Here is a 7,659-nt window from a genome sequence, read left to right on the forward strand (position 1 = left end):
ACTCATTGACTTTACCTGTGTTGCTTGTGTTGCTTGAGGATCAGTCTCATTCATTCTGTCACAACATTAGCTTGTTAGCTTGTCAGCTGCTGGGAACCGACAGCTGTCATCACAAGCTAACTTACGAAGCTAAGAGTCATTAGCGCTTCTTTCTCACGCACTGTCCAGGTCCTGGTCCAGGCTCAGCTGACAAATGGCTTTTAATTTGAGCTTTTTATTGTGGACATTTACCTCTGGTCCATCGCTGTGTGGGCGTCAGTCGATTTTTCCAGAGGTCGTTTCCCATATTAGAGATTTTGAAGTGATTGATCAATGGCTCCTGTTGAGCGTCCAATCATTGTTTGTTGAAAACAACACAGTACGTGTCTGCTTGGCTTCAATAACATAAACATGATATCAGCTGACAAAAGATTTCTATTGAAAGTGTATTAATGCACAGAAAGTCTGTAAAGTGTATGATCATGTATTCAGAAAACTGTGTGTTCATCCTACCCTGTTTATCTGCAGTGAAGAGTTTATAGTTTGTTTACAGTTTTTCAAAGTAAAAGTTCTGCAATTTAACAGATATAATGCATTTCAGCAATTACGAACAATTTTACTCTGTTGATAAATTGCTAAAGAGGGAGCGATTCTATAAATGTTGCTGCCATAATGGAGATTTATATGAAAATCTGTGTCAGTCCAATATGGTGAAATAAATATTAGTAATAATAATATTAGTTTCTGGCCCCTGCACTCCATTCACAGACTGAAGGAGCACTGCCCCGCCCCCCACTGACTGCTACAGAGCACTGGTTTCCTGTTTGTAATATTTTTATTGATATTGAACATATCGCAGAAAATTTGACACTGCACTTCCTGGGGTCATAACAATACACGTGCCAAGTGTGGAGCCGATAACATGAAAGGTTCTCCAGATATTCGTTCCACATACAGACAGATGTTCGTGAAATTAGTGGGTAGATATTGAGCAGTAAAAACAAAATTGATGGTGTAACAGTTTATAAAGAAAACATAATAAGTCATGACTTTTACGACAGATACACTCTGACAACCATATATATCCTTTTTTTTCTGAGCAATGCATTGCCACAAAACCCGATAAGCCCGACACTCGCCTGCAGCTCCCCCACCTTCCCTCGCTGCCGTGACCGACGAGGCCATGATTACATCATAAGCTGCCCAAACCTCTTCTGCTTTAAAGCCTGGGATTTGCCAGCAGGGCCCTTCTGTTGCAGAGTAGGCTGGAGAGAGAGGGAAGCGTTCAGGCCTTAATCTATCAGGCGTCAGTGTATATCCCGTTCTTCCTCCAGATTAAATCTGAAGCAGGTTGCATTTACTACACATGGAAATTATCCCATTTCTCCTTCTTGTTTTAGGTTAATTCTCCTTCTTGCCATCATTAGAGTGGAGTCATTGTGAGCACTGCATCGTGTGGGACGAGAGAAAACATCCTAGGTGTGTGGCACACATGCACATCAAAGTCACTGCAGATTAAGGAGGCCTTATTAGCATCCTTTCTTGGAAAAATGCTAACTATAGCCTCACCGACCTCTCTGTCTGTGTCTGCATTGAAAAAGAAGTGACACTACTTGTCTCAAAGTGACATTGTTCTCTCCATCCACTGTGTCTTAATGGTAAAATGTTAACACGGCCGTCCTTTAGTTAAATTAATACATTTAAATGAATGGATATTTACGTGTTTAAATTTTAATCAGCTTTTTGTTAGCAGTGAAAAATTAAACACGTATTATCTTAAAATAAGCCCTAAAATATATGAAAACAGTGCAGACTCTGCTTCTCATTTGATTATTTCTTTTTATATAGTGTTTTGGGATCAAAATGAAGAAGAATCTTTTTCCTGTGTCTTTAAAAGATCCAGCGCTAGTAAAATGATTGACATGGCTCATGATTCTGCGCATCTTGGCCGAGATGAGGGAGATATAGGGACTGACTTGATGAATCGTTCACCAAGTTTGTGTTTTTGTTCAAATCCACAACAATCATTGCAATAAATTGAAATTGTTATTCTTCAACATACCATAAATGACCCTCATCAAGGTCATTGTATCACTAATGCTAAATACACTGTAGGTTTTCTCTTTTATAACATTCTTTAGGGCTATGACAATATTAATATTTGTTGGTCAATCACAACGCTCGCACTAGCTGCTTTCTCGGCCTCAGATGTTTTACGAGGAAGGAGCCACTGCTGCATTGCGTATGACAAGTTACATCATCGTGCAGTGCACTCTTCCGCCATGTCCATCAACTGACTTTGAACCTGATTGGATGTCATGAAAAACATCCAATCTGGGCAGTTGGGCTGCGGAGTGAGTGTCTGCACTCTGCACAGGGGGCAATAGGGTTAGTGGTGGAGGATCACAGGGCAGAGGAGAGGCAGCGCTATTGATCCTCCTCAGTCGGTGGAAGAGGCTGCAGCCAGGGCTCCACAGGGGGCACTGCGGGGGTGTGGAGGGAGGGGTTGGTCAGTCTTGTTGCCTTAGAGTCGTGCAGGCAGACTCCAGAGCAGAGCTTTAATCTCCACTAATCGTTTCTTAATACGTGCATCCCGGGCCCTACACCCCCACACGCATTTACACACACAGACACACTGCCACATGGGCACGCACACATAGGCACAGACCGCTTGCTGCTGCCCAAGCCCCCACTTGCTCTAATAAGACATAATCTCCCACCCCTCATCCCGAGCATAGGGTTAGACCACAACTTGAGAACCCATCCCTATGATACAAGGAGACGCACCCTGTAACCTGCAAGACTAAAATCACGTTTCTCAAAGATGAATATTTGTCAACCATGCAGAAAAATACATTCCTGCTGCTGCTTCTACTGGCTGGAGATGGAAGCAGCTCTTATCTGTGGATATAAATTGGAAGAAAAGTGGAATTGCTGTAACACGATACAACAAAATCAATCTCAATATACATCCGGGCCTCGTGCAGACTGTCCAGTGAAGCCTGGGCATCAGCAGACATGTTGCTGATGAGGCGTCTTCCCCCATCTGATAGTGTAATAATGGAATCCTCACCTTCCCAACTCACACCTCTGTCCACCTCCAGCCCAGACACTGCATAAGAACGATGATAATCTCATTTCACTAATGCTCTGCAGCCTGCATTAGAACACAGGCGAAGCACTGTCTCAGCCCAAATCTACCCAACCCAGGGAACTCTGCGTCTCTGTGTGTGTGTAGGTGAGGGAGAGAGATGGAGAAAGGGGCCAGGGGGGCTGTGGGATAGAAGGGTGCACTGAAAAATGCGGTGTAACCTGAGCCGCTCAGCCCATCTGGAGAAGGCCTCACACTGACAAGACTTTTCCCACAATGCTGCAGAGAAGAAGGTTAGAGGGAGTCTGACACAATGGAGCAGTCTTTTGAAAGTATTTATTTGCATCACAGATAAAGGAAGAAAAAACACAATATGACTTTCAGGGGAAAACGAAGAGCAGATGCACACACATACTGAGAACATGTCACACGCTATACATGTCGTACTGTATGTGCATATGTTCTGTAACATGAGACGCAGCCACGGTTAACCTGAATCAGTTGTCCAGTGAATAACAGCTCTTTATGTCAACTAGTCTGTGTATCACCACAATCTTACAAACTTACCTGCTCCCCCGACTTGCAAAAAAGCAAAAACAGCCTCCTCATGGGTCCGAAGACAACGTCCACCATGTAGCTCAAACATAGCCGGCCTGCGGGCATACTGGTAACAATACAAATCATATTAGCTAAAGCTGAAGTGTAGGCTATAAAGCAGGATTTGTACAAAGGCAGATGAAGAGATTTTAATCCCCAGATCCCCCTGTCACCTACATTAGCAGACCCTGACCCAGATATGTGCAGCTCAGGCTGGAGCAGCTTTTTGAACCATATATTGTCTATGGGCTGCTCCAGCGGAACAAACCAACATCTCGCAGTAATCAGGCTTTTTTTGTCGTTTGTGAAGGGAGGAGGGGAAAGGGTCGCATTGAAAGAGAAGGGGTAAGATGACACCGCACAGTTTGGCAATTGTGCCGCGGAGCTAAGAGAGGAACCCCTGGATGGTTGTAGCTGAGCGGCCAGACATGAAGTCGAGCACAGGGGCCGTCGTACTGCACAGCTACTCTCGTATGACCTGACAGCGCTTGTCAAACATTATCAGCATGGAGGAAACCGCAAACCAGATTTAATACATGTAGAGATGCAACCAATGATTATCTTCATACTTATCTTCATACTTTATTTTTTGTTTTTTCAAATACAACAGTAATTATTCTGTTCTCAGAGTCAGGAGATGCCAATCAGAAATCCAAAAAAGCCAGATCTGACCTCCTCGAGTTACATGGTTTTTTTTTCCAACAAAAGAAAATATCAAGCGAATAATCAATTTAAAAAAATTCACAGGTTTGGTCTCATTTGGAGACAGAATGAATATGGTCGACAAGCGTTATTGTTTGAGCAAGTATTGTACAGAGCAAATATTTTAGGATGCGCTGACAGACGTCTTTGCATTGATCGCATTGCAAACTGTTGTTTCAAGAAACACTTATATTGATTTTGGATCCAAATTTCTGCTGGAACATTACCCATCCTCCTCATCCTACAAGTATTTTAAAATATGTTACAGACACCTGATATAGCAATTGAGACGTACTCTTGTAACTGAGTTATCAACCCTTTTCCACTTAAATTGTGCAGATAAGCCTTTTTTTTAACTCCTCAGCATCATTTGATAGATAGATTATGTTTTTACTATGGATTCCACTCATCAGCGTAAATTGATTTATTGATAATCCAATATTTCTATGTCGTGTCCCGTCTATGTCATGACCTTTATGTCCCTCACAGTGTCACTGGAGTTTTGAGGCCGGGGTGCGCAGGGTGAGGAACAAGATTCTCACCCCACCCTTCACCACCGTCAGCCACTCACTCATTCACTCGCTGGCTAAAATGTTCCTTAAGACATTTCTCTTCTTGGGACCGGAGGGGAGTCTAGCTTCGTCCACTGTGTCGACGCTCTCAGGCAGTAGTTGGCAAGTCTAGAACCACCGGATCCATCTACCTCACCAGTGTGAGTTCTACCATTGCCAAACACCACCAGAGAGCTGCCGGGCCTTGTCGGACCCTCGAGAGCCAGAAACATGGTTCATCAGGACGTGGATCCGGTCAGATTGATAAAATGAACCCACAAAGATGAGATGGCATGAATCTTAATTTAAAAAGCTCAGCAAATGGGTCAGCCTTTAATAAACAGAAAAAAACTAAAATGGGGTTGTTTCATGAAATGTTTGGGTCACATGTGCTGACAACATCCTCCTGGATACAGACTGGCATATATGGTTTTATACTGAAGAGGTCTGCACATCCATATCTATTCAATGTTCTTATACAGTCGGGTAATGAAGACCAAAACACATGAAGGACGACCAGAAGCAGAATATGACTTAGAGGGGAGAGTGAGGAGAATTCAAGGGTCAATCATGAGCAATTTATACCTTTGAGATACCCAAACATGCACCAACACAGAGGAGATTACGATCCAAAGTTATGCAGAAATGACGGAAGTCTATCTTGTCCTATATTGGCACTACACATAATTGCTCAAAGTATATATACAGAAGCAAAAATGTGCTAGTGCCAAAATGGGCAAAGAAGAGGAGTGACCGGGGGACATCCAAACACAAGGTACACCAGCGCAGAGGGATGTCGAAGTAAACCCAGCGAGACGTGCACAGCTCAGCTCATGCAACTGCACGGGAGCCATTACATCACACTCACTCCACCCACAAGCAGCAGAGGACAGAGCAGAGAGCGTAAGCCGCTATGGACGGGGCATCATCAAGTGGTTCTTTCTCTGCTCTGTTTATGGCCCTATGGTAATTCACTGATAGTGAGCGTTCACAGTGAATTCTACCAGTGCCATACACAGAACAGGAGTCGTTATCATCCAACACCCAGGCCAGACTAGTCTGCCCTTGTGAGGACGGTCAGCCAGGAGAAGCAAAACTATGCAAACCACCAGCAACCCTTGTGAGGCGAGCTGAACAACAGCCTGGAGAGAGAAGGTCAGAGGAGGAGGGGATAGAGATACATTACGAGAGCGAGAAAAAATGATGTGAAACAGGAAGAGGAGCGACCACAGCTTCCACAGTGTTGCAGTGACGCAGCCCAACTCAAGACGGACTGCACTGCAGTGGATTGATCCGCGCGTTGAGTAACAGGTCAAAGGCTAGTGTGTCTTAATGTGGGCGACTAAATATAGGTCCTATAGGTCCTGTCTATCCTAGAAGTGGACAAACATCCTCATCTAAGTGTTCACCGCTAATCGCCTGCGCCGCCATGTTTAGATTTCTTGGAAGGGTGAGTTGAGGCTAAGTTAAGGTCTGTGCTGCTGCTGCTGCTATTAATAAGCATATATCGTCAGTTATTGTAGCTTGCATGACAACACAAGTCTTCCAATTTAATATATTTTTGCTTCCTTGATGCAAGAACAACGAAATTTACACTGAATGCCAAGATCTTACCCACACATCCCCCATCAAAACAACACACACAGTGAGCAATCACAAAAAACACGTTTAAAGATACAATGAGGGAACAAACTGAAATTTCATGCTCTATTACTAAACCTACTGAACTTGAGGTCAGTAAACAGAGCTCTCATGGTTTATAGGTAATCTCTTTACATCCTGGCTCCGCTCTGCTCTGCCCCTGCACCCCCCAACTCGTCCAAAGGGGCAACACCCTAGACTTGACCTCTTAATTCGCTCCGAAGCTTAGCGTTGTTTCAGTGTCCTTCATGGCTTCACCGACAGAGATGTGATACCACTTCCTGTACACAGCATGTCGGGATTAGGCCTGTTTGATCTGTGTAGATTTAAATAGAAATGTATAAGGTGCAAATATGCAGAAAAGGTAACTGAATCTTCTAATTTCACCTTTCAAGGCCAGTGCTAAAATAACTAGACTTTTTGTCTCCAATTAAATTTAGCTGCCAGATTTTTGATGTCTTACCCAAAATATATCTAAGAGCTGTTCAAATTAAGTATGCATGTATTTGGATTGATTGCACGTCTGCAGTTCAAAGGTTTCCTTCTAATCTAAACCACAAATTCCAATCAAACTCCAATAATTCAACTATTGCAAAAGGGCTGTCTAATGAGCAAGTCATGCAAATATTACAAAAAAACTGCTCAGCTCAATATTAATGGCTCAGTAAGTTTAAAAATCCGTATAAATAATAATAAACAATCCTGCAGATAAGGGATAACCTTCAGTCCACCTCCTGACCTTGTTGATGTGTTGTCAAAAGCATCATCGCTGCTGCAGATAGTCTGACTTATTTGAGAGGCTGCTACGTTCCTCAGCTTCATCCTGCCATGCAGGGCCCAGACGCCCCACCCTTGGCTCAGCCATTAGCTCCCCTCGTCCATGGGTGCTGCAGTGCACGGAGCTCCCATTGATCCCAGCGATCAAACCATGTACTAAGTGATTCCTCAGACGCCCAAATGGCTCCCTGAGCAAGACTTCCATTGCCATTTCCTGGGCAAATCAATAGCACTAAAAAGCCAGAGTCAAAAAGAACCTGTGTCCTTTAAGGGCTTGGTTGTGTCGAGATTTTCCATATACCTTAATTAGTTTAGAATGGA

General features: G+C 43.6%; 1 long non-coding RNA gene across 3 annotated transcripts in view; it reads right to left on the minus strand.

Annotated features, from left to right (window-relative positions):
* Positions 1 to 5,256, minus strand: part of LOC109632835 (uncharacterized) — a 118,582-nt gene extending 113,326 nt beyond the window's left edge. The window contains exon 1 of one of the 3 annotated variants that reach the window (XR_011240088.1): positions 3,638 to 5,256. This is a non-coding gene — a long non-coding RNA (uncharacterized lncRNA). Of the gene's footprint in view, positions 1 to 15; positions 731 to 3,637 lie in introns of those variants that run through there. The other 2 variants (XR_011240087.1, XR_011240086.1) reach the window with 2 other exon arrangements.
* Positions 5,257 to 7,659: the final 2,403 nt, after the last annotated feature.

This window comes from Paralichthys olivaceus, chromosome 23, assembly GCF_024713975.1.
Source record: "Paralichthys olivaceus isolate ysfri-2021 chromosome 23, ASM2471397v2, whole genome shotgun sequence".
NCBI lineage: Eukaryota > Metazoa > Chordata > Actinopteri > Pleuronectiformes > Paralichthyidae > Paralichthys > Paralichthys olivaceus.